Raw genomic sequence first — 13,874 nt, forward strand, 5'->3', positions numbered from 1 at the left:
CCAGTGTGGTAGGAAGGCTGCGGGGCTGGGGCCAGATGCTTTGCGCCCCCAGGGATGCCGTCGTGTTCCAGACACTGCTGCCCCGGGGACGCCCTTGTGCCCCAGAGGCCTTGGTGTCCTCATCCCCGGGATGCCCTTGTGTCCCCAGGACGCCCTCGTGCCCCGGATGCTGCCGCCCCGGGGACGCCCTTGTGCCTCAGAGGCCCTGGTGTCCTTGTCCCCAGGACGCCCTCGTGTCCCCCAGACACCCTCGTGCCCAGAATGCCCTCACCCCCCAGATGCCCTCGTGCCCCGGATGCCCTCATCCCCTGAACGTCCTCGTGTCCCCAGGATGCCCTTGTGCCCCAGACGCCCTCGTGCCTGGAACGCCCTCATCCCCTGGATGCCCTCGTGCCCCGGATGCCCCGTGCCCCGGGGAAGCGGCCCTTCCCAGCGCCGTGCGCCCTGCGGCAGGTACGTGGCGTGCGGGACCACCCGGCGCGTCCCCAGGGCAGGTGCCGGCGCAGGCCTCCCTCGCAGGTCCCTGCTCCCCGCGTCGAGCCGTTCCCCAGGCGTCGGCCCCCGCCCCACCGGCACTGCCCAGCGCCTCGGAGCCCAGCGCCTCGGGGTCGGGCCGCGCCGGGGGCTGCCGCCGCTTCGGGGCCGCCAGGGGCCGGGCCGGGCCGGGCGAGCCGGGGGGCCGGGCCGGGCCGGGCCGGGCCTGGCCGGGCGCCGCGGCGGCGTTGCCATGGCGCCGGAGCGCGGCGCCGCGCTGCAGCAGGCGCGGCGGCGGCGGCAGGGGCGGCGCCTGCCGCAGACCCCGGCCCGGCAGCGCAGGCCTCCGCCGCGGGGAGGCGGCGGGGCGGGCGCGCCCGCCCTCGGCATCGGCGCGCAGGCGGCGGCAGCGGCCGGCGCTGGCGCTGGAGCAGCCGCGACAGCGGGAAGATGGATGCGGCTCGCCCGTCCCTCGCCCTCGGCATCCTCCCTTGGCCGCGGCACGGTGAGCGGCGGGGCGGCGGCGCCCGGGGCCGCTCGGGGACCGCGGGACAATGCCCGGCTGCTCGGGGCCGGCCGCGGCCGCGGGAGCGGGAGCCGCAGCGGGGCCGGAGCCGGGGAGGGCGGGGGGGGGGCACAGGGCCTGAGGAGGGCCGGGGCGAGGGGCCGTGGGGCCTGAGGGGGGGCCGGGGCGAGGGGCCGCGGGTCTGAGGAGGGCCGGGGCGAGTGGCCGCGGGTCTGAGGAGGGCCGGGGGGTGGGCACAGGGCCTGAGGAGGGCCGGGGCGAGTGGCCGCGGGCCTGAAGAGGGCCGGGGCGAGGGGCCGCAGGGCCCGAGGGGGGCCGGGGCGAGGGGCCGCGGGTCTGAGGAGGGCCGGGGCGGGCCCGGGGCTGGGCGGGGGAGCGATGGCAGTGGGGACGGGGACGGGGATGGCGGCGGCGGCAGAGGTGTGGCTGGCAGGACGCAGCCTGCGGCGCTGCGCCGAGGAGTCACCTGCGCTGCCTCGAGCCCGCTGTGGAGCATTGTTGTCCAGCTCTGTCGCTGCCGGGCCTCCCCCGCCGGGTGAGCGCCCAGGGCGCGATCGGTGTCCGGAGGGAAGGGGTTTTCCAGCGCTGAGGCCGCTGCGGCGGCTCCCGGCGCCGATGCGGGATGGGCCTCGGTGAGATGGCATCTGGGGGTGGCAGCGAGCGCGGCCGAGCCGAGAGCGGCTGAAAAGGCTCTTCCCTGGTTTATTTTTGCTCACGGTGCATGTTTGCCTGCTCCGTTACAAGCGTAGCATTGCACAAGGTTTCCTTCTGAGCGTGTCTTTTTGGAAATGCACCTGCATATGCCTTGGAGTCCGGGGCTGGTGTAACCGCGGAGGTGTGCATAAATAGATCCTCTCCTGCAGGCACAGGCCCCGCAAGCTGCGTCTCTTTGTACGAGCAACACGTCTTTTACACACAGCCATTAACTGATGAAACATCAGCTTGGGCTGATGTGTGATTTATTCTGAAGTTACTGATTTACTCTCCCTCAGTTTCATTATGGCCACTTTGTACAGATCTGGACCATGCCTTTGGGCTTTTTTATGGCACTGAATACTCATTTGTAGTCTGTCTCCATTTTTTTCTGTGAATATAAATGTATAAAAGACACTGAGTGTACCTTATGGGCTGGGAACATGAAGAAGTGTATATTTTAAAAGTTTAACTTGAACTCTTGCAAGGAAAAAATGAATGAGATGCATTATTAAAGCGTTTGCCTTCTGACAGTGCCCCATGCATCACTGTAAGGTGACATGTTGGATTCTTGTTCTCAATATTGCTTGTTTGCTCAGCCAAATTCTGCATTGGTGCACATGGCATGCCTAGTCTAGAAATCTGGACAGCCCATCAACAGAGTGTTTAGTCTATTTCTGGCAATAATGCTACATTTACTGCTTCTGCCCCAATTTGGGTTTTGTGTCTGTTGATCTGGGCTGATGTTCTGTATATGAATTTCAAATCCATATCTGCTGTAAACACTTGCTTTGCTGGTACTTGGTCAGGTTTGGATTCCTGCTTGAGTGAGGTGAATCTTGGTGATTCTAACGGGTTCCCTGGGAATGGTCATGATACTGGTGAAATCTGAGAGTGGTTAGTTGCTAATTGTTGAAGATCCCCTCAAATATGGGTGCTCTATTGGTAGATTTGTAGCAAATGACACTGTGGGCCGAACAGATGTGATCAAGCTAATGGGGTTGCAGCCAGTGCCACCTTCGCTTTCAGTGAGCAAAATCGTGAGAAGGGGCCTCAAAGGAGGTGAGGCTGGGATGTTTCTGTGGGGAGTGCCACAGGAGATGCCTGGCCGAGGTGGCTGCCAGGAGCTGTCACATGCCGTTGTCCCTTGGGCCTCGTCCCTTCCCAGAACTGTGGCGGTGCTGGGGACTGCTGGGATTCTCCGGTGTCAGATGAGCTCCGAGATGAAAGGAGCAGGCTGCCAGAGATGGATGCTATGACCTTTCTGACTTGCTGATCTTGGATTGACTATACTATTAGTGCCTAAGGTAGGGGAACGTGTCCCTGACTTGGAGATGAATTTGACCCATGTATTTTTGCAGCACCCACCCCAATCCTAATTTCAGGCTCTATGATACTACAAGTACTAGTATATTGCCTCAGCCTCCCTTCTAATAGACTTGTCTCTGTCATCTTTCAGTGGCTTTTGGTAATTCTTCTTCTCACAGTAGCCACTTCTAACTAAATAACCTTTTGAATAAGAACTTCTGTATCCTGCTTACTAGGAATGGAATGGAATGTACAGGGAAATTGTAACTATATCTTAAAGAGGTGATTGGCTGTTGTCATTATAAATGCATGCTGGGATCTGCTTGACCTTTTATTATCAAGACTTTAATTTAGCTAGAAAAATGCTGCTTAATTTCACTGTCAATACAAAGGATAAGTGACCTGAGGGTGTTCAAGTCAGGAAAATGCTGTGAAACATAACTGGCAAAATGATGCCCAGAATCATTTCAGTTTTTATTTCCTGTTTTGATTTCTATTTATATATTTGATAGACAATTGATATAATGGTTTAAAAAGTTAATGAAAATACTCCTCTGACCATAAAAAGGTATTGGGATGGATTCTACTGTCATGAGGCAGGTGTAACTTCAGTGAAGTCAGTAGTCCTAACTCGAGTCTCACATGTTTTTATGCTATAGAAGGGTCGCACAGCATTTGCAAGTCAGAGTATCTTGGCCTTCAACAGAACAGTGCAATACAGCAGTTTCAATACAGGGATGGAAGAAAACATGTCCTCATCCCCATGTTGATGCCACAGCCCTGCATGACTTTAAGCATTTTTTTAAGCTCTGCCTCCTGTGAAATGGGCAAAACAACAGTGGCTGATCAGAGGTTGTTCAGCTACTTACCTACAAATGAAGCTGCTCTGACTTGTAGCAGGTGAACCAGGTGACAAGGTGTGCTCAGCCCAAGACCATGCATCTTCAGAGGGAGCCTGTTGGTAATGGGGGATCTAGGGATGATGAGAAGTGCTAGCACTACATTCAAGTGGCAAATGGTATGGGGACTGCTTGATCATGCACACTGAGAGCTCTGTCTTGCTGGTTCCCTGCGTTTGTGCGTTACAAATCAAGCTGGCCATTTCCACCTCTGCCTGCCTCTCTGCATCCTTCAGTAGACATAGCAGGGTTATTTTTTTGCCTTTCTCTTCTTCCCACAGAGCTCTTGCCGTGGAACTGAACCTCACAGGCCCTTTCCCCAAGTGGCAGGGGGAAGAGGAAAGTCACAGGTTGGCAAATAGGAACTGTGAGCAAACAGCTTGGCAAATAAACCCAGATTTCAGCTTGAGTCCAAAAGGACTCATTCTGATAGAGTAATAGAATAATCCAACTCAGTGTTGGTATAAATAATAGGAGAAATCCAGAGGCCCTAGTTGCAACGACAAACCATTTTTCTACTGCTCTGAGGCCCACAGAGCTGAGGAATTGCCAGTGGCAGGATCTGTCACCTCCCCTTGATTTAAAAATGCAGAATAGGGCGAGACCATGATTGTGGAGCAAGCAAAATCTGCCAGTAATGTAGGCCACACTCACATTTTAATGAATTGCATTGGCCATTCCTTACTATGCTTAATAACAGCAACTGCATCTCAGGTATTACTTTATTGCTTAAGTGGAAATACTTGTAATTCCAAGTGACCCTTTGTATAAACTCCCCTTTTGTCAGGCTCTGCTTGTGGGCAAGAATATGACCCATTTATAAAAGCAGTATGTATCCCTCTTCTTTTAACTGGAAAGCTATTGAGATTGCAATTCTAGCACAATGTGAGCACTATTAAATAAAAATCAAAGCTAAATTCTTCGATGCTTCCTGGAAAAAGGTCCCTATATAGGAGTGCTAACTGCACCGAAGGGGAAAAGGGAGGGTGTGTTATTTTTGGAGAAACTCTCTAAAAAATACAGCTGTGGCAGACCTGTCACTCTAGAAGCATGGCATCTCTTGAGTCACTGCGTGTCATCAGCCGCTGGTTTGGGGTTTATGTGATCTGTTGGTCATTACTTTTCAAACGTGTGTGTCTCAGCAGCTCATTCTTGGGGGATTTTCTCTGGCTCTGCTGATCATTTTTCTCCCTCTCTCATACTATTTCTTCATGTTCAGCAGCAGATAGCCAGCAGGACGTTTTAGGTACAGGTCTATCTTTTGGAGTTCAGTTTAATTAGTAAACATAAGGTGATGCATTATTAGATCAAAAAAGGAATTTTATCTGATTTTCTGTTATTAATTTGCCATCCATCATTTTATTGATTAGTTTTGTTTGCACTTGATGGCTTCTCCAGCACAAGATTAGAAAGGATTACTTCCCTGGTAGAGATTAACAGACAAAATGTGATAGTTTGTGTTATGAACGGACATATGATGCATGTGTCTCTCATTAGTATTCAATACAATTAGAATTCTCTTTTTTACAACAAAGGGTAAAACTGAGCAGTTGAAATCCAAGTAGTTTGTAAACGATAATTTATTTTTTTCTTTTTTTAAATCAAACTAGGGGAAACTGAAGATGTTTACAACTTGGCTTTCACTACTGAGTCTTGGTCATTTTGCATTGGGCTCAATATTTGTGCTTTATATTTGCTTTGTGAAGTCATGGTGCAGCTAAATAGCCCTTATCAGATACCTGGATTTTGGGTCACTTTCTAATCAGTCATTTTCCACATCTTTTGGGTTCAGTCAGATTTCTCTAATCTTTGTGCATGGCAATGCAATATTTGGATTGCAAGACTGCAAAACAAATGTTTTAATTCAGGTTAAAATAATTGGTTTAGTGGGGTTTATGATGTCATGAGTGTAATGTGTGTTTGTTTAAATCAATAGTCTGCTCAAATTCCCAGCAGCAAACCTCTTCAAAGTTCTTCTGTAAATCTATATCACTTGATGATCTGGTCTTTACCAGATTATAACATTCTTATCTTCCCATCTTCAGAGATTGATTCTGTGCTGTTTTCTCTTTAGTCATCATCTACATCTGTGCAAAGCATCTGTGGAATTCTCTATGTCATCAGCTCTCAGCTGTCGACATCCAGAATCCATGAGGGTAGAAAAATGTAGTTTGTATATTATTTCTAGTTTCTGTAAGGTCTTTTTGAATTTCTTTAAAAAGTGAGGACTAGAAATCTTTTCTCTCCCAACTAATCTCATTACTCCAGGAGGCGGGGCTCTAAATAGCAAATTCAACAACATGTTGCAAGATTCATGAGATGAATGCATAGACTAGCCACACTGCACACCGTCAAGTTAAAACGAGTGCATTTAGAGCTTCTTTGTAAATGACAGAAGAGCAGTGTTAGGCTCACAGTCTGCCAACTGGGTACTAAAATATCCAACAAACTTTAAAGAAAAAATCATGATATGTAAATATTTTGATAAATACAGGATTTCAGTTATCTCACTAAAATTTATGTGTTGTATTATTTATTTGCATGCTTTTGAATGACTGGTGAGTAGCTGAGAAAATGTCACACATCCTGGAAGCTTTATGGATTTTAGGGCCTGTGTTATTCGTCTGGAAGATCATATCTAGACCTCACAGACAGTTCCCTATGTTAAATAGTTTGGATCAGCTACTGTCAGAATAGAAGCAAAATGAACTGACTTGGGTGACCAACCATATAGCATAGTTAGACTAGAAATAGGCAAATGAATGCAGCAAACATTTTAGTAAATGGCTGCATAATGACAGTCCTCCCGGTTAACTGTTTGACAGACACCAACAAATAGTGAATACAGATTAAGACTGGATAAACCACAATTATATTTCTAACTTTAGATGAAATATAGTGCTATGATGAATAATACAGCAGTGTGATGTACCTGAGAAAGTTGTTTAGAGAGAACAGCTGCTATAGTATGGCAGGTCTTCTTTAATATTAGAATTTGCAAAATCATTTTTAACATAATCTCGAGTTAAATTTATTTTATCAAAAATAACAAAATAACTGATTTGAAGTAGTTGAGAACAGCTGATGATAAAATGCATGTTGTCTCCCATATTCAATTTATGCATCCCTCCCATATACCCCAGGGAGCTAATACCTTCGAGTTACTGTTTGACACTTGTACTCCATTTATCAAACTCTATTTGTTGAATTGTGTTAAAATTGCTATTATAATGTTCTTCAAGTGTCATGGGGAAAGATTTGTTAAACCTTACATTGTATGGGCTGTAGCCAATAAAAGGTCTAACTAGCATGGAAATTAAAACTAAAAAAGGAGAAACAGTTGTCAAAAGTTCCATCAAGTTCCCAGGTAGTTTAAGGTAATCAGTAATGAGTGAACAAATACAGTTAAAGTTGGGGAAATCATAACAGCATCATTGAACTGTTGACGCTTTTGCTTTATGGGCAGTGGTACTGTGCTTGTGCTGCTATTGTTTTCAGCTGTGAACCTGTTTTCAAACTACCTGTTGTGACCCCCTTAATGGTAGAATGCATCAGTTTTGCTTTTGTGTAGATTCATTTGTTGCAATGGACTGCTGATTAATTTTGAAGCGAGAAAAGAATAAGATGTGATGGTTTATGGACTCTGACGATGTATAGTTTGTAAATGGATTTCATGTTAGGGTTTTTCTACTATCTCTTTTTTTGGCAAATTCTATGGAATTGTCAACTTTTTGTATTGTTTACCAACAGAGTATCATTAGACCTTGACTAGGCTCTATTCATATGAAAGTTCCTTAGTTAAAGGGTTGAAAACGTCCAGTTTCTCAAGTTTGAATCCAGGGTGAACGTAATTAAGCACCAGTTTACTTGGTGGTAGACTTTGATCATCTGACAGAGCAACATGGGGCGGGAAGAAATGACCTGACCAAGGGCATACGAACCTGTTTTTTTTTTTTTTTTTTTTTCCTTTTTTTTTAAAAAAAAGCTTCTTAGTAGCCATTCTAACAAGAGGAGACAGGAAGCAGCAGAAAGTTAGTTGCAGGATTAAAAGAAATTTTGTTCGTCAGGGAAGGGAGGCTGGGTGAGACAAATGCTAGAATTCCTACAGCATTTGTACTGAAATCCAGATATGCTCCAGATGGTTCAAGAAATGAAGGAAGAGAAATAGGTCCTGTGTTTTTTTTGTTTTGTCTAGATTTGTGCATTTGTTGTGGTAGGTAAAGAGCAAGCATGTTAGAAGCTTGTCACAGTCATATCTGTTTCAATAGTGGGAAGTGAACTATGAATTCAGGATGTTTGGTGCTCTAGAAACCTGAGGTGCCCAAAGAACAGTGGTGAATAACTTGCCCTGAGCAACCATAGGAAAAAATGGAGTGGATGCTTGGTGCAAGCATTGTATTGAATCCATATTCGGTCCTAGCAATTTTGATAGTAATTAATAAAATTGTATAGCACTAGATATAATTAGCTATATAGGTAGATTAACAGAGCGAGAAAGCGAGAGTCAAGTCTCCTGGGTTTCATTTCCTACATATGCATTGATTTGCTAAAATTCACTAAGTTGACTTTCTTTTAAAATTGAGGCAGAAATGTTTACCCTGTTCATTTCTATGGTGTATGTAAAATCCTAAGAACTCTTAACATTACAGGCAATAGAAATTAATTATAATCAATACTTTATTATTTTGCATGTATTTGGCTTAGGCTTGGTATACAAACATTTTAGCAATGATTAAAAAGAAACTTAAAAGAACTTATATTAATAGATAATAGACATTTCATTTCTTCTTATATTTTCACATACATGAATGTTATTTTGTTCCTAAAATTATGTTATTCATAGACAAGTCATTGAGATTTTTTTAAGCTATATTTATTTGTACTTAATATTCAAGGTTCTGCAAGCTGCTATTTTCTGCCTTTGTACATTGGTGAGGAGCAAACTGAAATGCTGTCATTTTTGGAGAATAAGCTAGGAGAATCTGCTTTATTTTCATAGGACCCTTAGTAATATCCCCTTCCCATCACCCCTCCCTGATTGGAAATTATAATCAATTCCAGAAAAACAACAGCAAAGCATATTTGGGGCAATTGCACTTGAAGAACACTTTTTGATTTACAGCTAAAAGAGCAATTGTACTATTTACTATCTGGCAGTTTATAACTAAAGGAATGGTTCTGTTAATTAATTTGGGTATGCCTTTAGAAAAGAACCTGTAAGATTAGAGTGTATCCACTAGTGTTTCAGAGGCACTGATAGCAAATAGACATCCAGGCAGATTCACTGGTAAGTATTACTGACCTAGTGATATTTAGCCCATGTTCACAAGGTTCTGTGTTAGCGGATCTCTTTTGAATTGCTTCATGTATTTTTTGTAGGTCACAGCATGACCTACATGTTGCCTTTTTCTTGGAATATGCAGTCAGTGTCGGTGATCTGTGTGGCAGCCTGTGTTAGGTTGACTCAATGAAGATGTAAACATTGTCCTTAGAAATTGATTTGAATTGATGTATAATAGCTTAATGCTTATTAAAATCTCTCTGGAATTACTATAAGATTTTTTTTTTCTGGTTTCAGATGCAGCCTTAATGGAAATCTGTGTGTAGAAAAGGTATCTCAAACGTTTTATAAATGGGTCTTTTTTTTTTTTATGCTTTGCTGTGTCATGTATGAACCAATATCTCCCTGGGGTTAGTGGCCAATGTTTCGCGCTTACACCTTCGCTAGCTGAGAATCCAGCCCGTCGCCTCTTCACGTGTGGGAAGAGTGCCAATCAATAATAGCTGATGCTTCCGTTTTCAGAGAAGCACAGTTCTGTTAAAAATCATCATGTACATTTCAGGAGCAGTTTTTAATAGTAAGCTGTGAGGATTAATTCTAAATGAAAATGTTTTTTTTTTTATGTTGAGCTCTGTTGGCCCCTTATCAGTAGGACTGCTTAAGTCAGGATGTCACTAGGTGGGATGTTTTTGTTCGATTTGTTTTATTGGAGGTGGGGAGGGAACGGCAGTTATGTGTCCCTCATTTGATCAATGCACTGATGGAGAAGAAAATTTCTAGTATCATGTTTTTGGTGAAAGTCTTGTTACGGACCATCATTAAAGAGCTCATAGACTCTAGGGATCTTGAGGGAACCTATCTCTGGACACATGGTAAAAGAATAGAACCGCAACAATTCAGAAATGGAAAAGACTAACTCTGATAACAGTTTGTACAGAAGTGAGTAATCTTGAGTGTTTCTAATGAATGTTGCTTCTAATGTTCAAAAGATCTTTCTTCAGACAATGGCTTCTGTCTTTTAGGTCACCCCTTGCTTCATGTGATTAAGAGTTCATTGTGCCTCACCATGACAGCTTCTGGGTGGAGAGTTTTTCCTGACTTGCTGCTTGCAGATGCTCAGGGTGGAGAGGGCAGGGGGAGCTCACAGGTTGAAAGGTCTGCGTTTAGGCTCCTCATGCGGTGGTACAGCCGTGAAAGGCAGCTAGCACAAGCATATACTTGCTCAGAATAGTTCTTCAACAGGATGATGGTATTTCCTTGCATGATGATCAGCCTTGATCCTCTTGGGAAAAGGTCTAGGGTAGGTTGTCTTGTTTTTCAGTTCAGACGTGGGAGACTATGTGGAGGCTCTAAGGAGAGCCTGAAGCAGCTCCAGATCAGAAGCTCTGAAAGAAATTGAATCTGGCAAGAAAGCTTGAGCTGGACATAAATTCTTATTGTTTCGTTCATTATTAATAAAACAAAGCCTCAGAAGTGGCAGCATGTGTGGATTTTGCTTCACAGCATGGTGGGATAAGCAGGTTAGAGTAGCTCTGTATCTCTAAAATGGCAATGTGAGAACTGTTTTTGCTGTGAATTTTACTGCTTGTGCAAGTGACACATAACACTGACTAAAAACAGGCAGCACTGTCATAATTGTAATTATTAAAAAGTGGAATACACTTTATCATTCAGGTTTTTGTTGTATATAAATGTCCTCTTTGTTCTTATCTTAGCAATTATTCACATGACTATGGTAATATTTTTATTGTAGCACCTTTCTTTCAAACATCTTGATGTCTTTTGGAATATGGTTCAAATATTTAAAAAGAACTGTAGGACTAACCTTACAAAGCTTACTCAGGTGAGACCTTATGTCGATAGGAAGTCAGTGGCACTGCTCAGATGAATAAAGATTGCGTAAGTTACAAGAAGAGACTTTCTATTAAAATGACATTTAAAAAAAAACTGTTACATCCCAGTGTACCTGCAGATAACTCAGTTTTGTATAGAAATTCTTGATGCAGCCCAGGTGTCATTCTGCTGACATGCTAGAATTTGCTGTATCTGCCCAAGTATAGTAGAACAGCTGTATGCTTTTATTGTTTTGCTAACTCTACAGAGAAAAAACACAACTTTTAGTTAAATTTTAGTTAAATTTGCAAGTGCCATTTAAAGATGGAGATATTCTTATTGTACTCCTGAGGAAGTTGAGGGAACCACTATTTTGTTTTTGTTTTTAAAGGTATTTTGACTCTAAAAGATGATATAGATGGCTAATAGGATTTTCGCATATACATTCACATTCCTGCTAAAAAACTGACCTGAAGAGACAAACTGTAATTCGTGTTGACTTAGTTGCAGAACTTGGAGTATAATCATGGGAACATTCAGATTTTTTCCCCAGAAAATGGGAGGAAAGGGCAAGTGGGATATAGGACATGAGAAATTAGAGAAATATGTACATCATATTCTGCAGTGCATTGAGGGTGATACAGTGGGAGAAAAAAACTACACATTTTAAACTTGTACTGATAAGAAATCTCAAGAAGATAGCACTCTGGTCAGCAATAAGGTGTTCAAAAAAGAAAAAATTCAGCATGCAGATCTATATTGTTAAATGCTAGAAGTGAAGCACAGGAGGCCAGAACACAGATTTTTTTTATTCACTATCTGGTATCTTGTCAATATCTATTGCCATCAGCTGTATTAAGAGCTGAGCTAAAAAGGACAAAAAAGTGCAATTTAACTTTCTCTTCCATTTAGTAGAAAAAAATACTTAAATGTTTGACAGTATTTAATAGTGAACATAAAATATCCTCCTCTCATTTGCCAAGGCAATGGGTAATCAGAGTTACAGCCTTAGAAAGAAAGATAAGGAAGTGTTTCCAGGAAACACAAATGTTTCCCTCCCATTATGTTTTTTTCTTATTTATATATATATTTCAATTACATAAAATTTGTTTTTTTCTTGCTTATTAAAATCAAAATGAAAGAAAGGAGGACCTGATGTTATAAATTTTGGAAACTGCAATGTTTCAGGCTGCATGTGTTGTCTTTGGCTGTGTTTTAGTGCCACCCTATTTGCATAAAATACCCTTACAAAAACATCCTTTTAGTAAATTAAGAATGGGTCTAGAACAGCACTCAAAGGCAAAGGGCAGAATCACTGAAATGCTTTCTTAGACCCCCTTCTTGCAATGAACTGGATAGGTTGGTGAAGTTCATTATTTCCCTGACAATTCTGCCTTTCTCAAACAGCGTGTCTAATCTGTGTCCATGTGTATCTCACTGAAAAATATTGATTCTGTAAAATTTCTGTTTCCTTTCAGGGTAGGGTAGAATTTCATGCTTTCGCTGGTGTTGCCCTTCTCAGTGCGCATCATGTTATGGTAACTGCTAGGAAAAAAATGTATGAAAAAGAGACAGATGGTATTTTAGCCACAGAATGCTAGAATATGGGGTTAACAAATCTCTTCAGCTTTGCTGCAGATAACAATAATGCTTCTGTCCCCTTTTCACTGTTACCATGGAGCTGCCAGCAACTTGGATAGGATTTTTTTGGTTCATATTTTAGAGTAAGGGCCAATGGTAATTTTAGCATGAGTAGCCTAGCAGAACCCTATTCCTTGTGTGGAGCCCTGAATCTGAGGGGTGTTGTGAGATTAGTTCTGAAGATGTTTTGATATGAAAATTATGGTGGTACTGATTAAAAATCCAAGTATAATACTATGATTTTTGTACAGTCAAAAGCAGGAGATGGTCAAAAATTGTTTTGAAGATCTGTTAATCACTATTCGGTAGAGTAGAACACATAAAATACTGGCATGTGAAATTTACCATGTTGTGGCTATAAAAAGAAATGTAGAACAGAACTGCGCAAAAGCATGCATGTATCTGGAGCAAGGTCTGAGCTAAGTTTTTGGGTTGTACTTGGGATGCTGAATTATGATTTCATACTAACATAATGCAAATCAGAGTCACAGTTTCCATTACTTATTTTATTCCATGCATACAGCACAGAATTCAATAATTAGGGCTTGAATTTTATTCTGAAGCAAAACAAAGCATAGATGAAACTTGGTAAATAAAAGCCAAAGCAAAAACTTACTTTGGTATTTATTCAGATTCTGCAAGCAAAATGAGGCAAGCTTTGGAGAGAGGGAAGTGTGGCCAGTGCTCCCTATACATCTAAAAGAATTTTTGAAGCAATAGGAACTGGCTTGTGGGGAAATGTTTATTTCCTATGAATATTGCTTAAGACCGGATCAACAAATAAGCGTAGATCTGATCTAGCCTCTATGATGAAATTTTCAGCAGGCAAACACTGGATTTACTCCCCTGATTCCAAGAGAGTTTCACCATTTTGTAGGAGTAGAGAATGTCTGTCTTAAAATTGTTGCACCTTGTTTGCTGAGATGGTAAAAAACCAAAGATTTGAGAATCCAGTAAAATAAAGGCCACAAATATTTGCTGAGGATTAGAAACTTTATAGTGGTATTTGCTTTAATTTGCATTTTTTAACTTGCATTCAGAACCTGCAAACCCAGGGAAGAATTACTAGCGGCCAGAGTTTTGTTTGACTAAAGCTTGCAGAAGAAGCTCTCTCTTTGTCTGACTTAGAAGTGGATATCATTTTGATTCCCTGAAAAGCAGTCAAACCTTTCTAAATGCTTGAAAGGCAGGACAGCTTGATTTGGGCATGTTGTAAAGC

At 43.2% G+C, this 13,874-nt stretch overlaps 1 protein-coding gene across 6 annotated transcripts in view; it reads left to right on the plus strand.

The window, feature by feature from the left end:
- Positions 1–932: 932 nt before the first annotated feature.
- The window catches only part of JAKMIP2 (janus kinase and microtubule interacting protein 2), an 81,211-nt gene continuing 68,269 nt past the window's right edge, over positions 933–13,874 (plus strand). For all 6 annotated transcript variants that reach the window (XM_067304629.1, XM_067304631.1, XM_067304632.1 and 3 more), the window contains exon 1: positions 933–979. The gene's annotated coding sequence lies outside the window, so the exon portion shown is untranslated. The remainder of the gene's footprint in view (positions 980–13,874) is intronic.

This window comes from Apteryx mantelli, chromosome 14, assembly GCF_036417845.1.
Source record: "Apteryx mantelli isolate bAptMan1 chromosome 14, bAptMan1.hap1, whole genome shotgun sequence".
NCBI classification, from domain to species: domain Eukaryota; kingdom Metazoa; phylum Chordata; class Aves; order Apterygiformes; family Apterygidae; genus Apteryx; species Apteryx mantelli.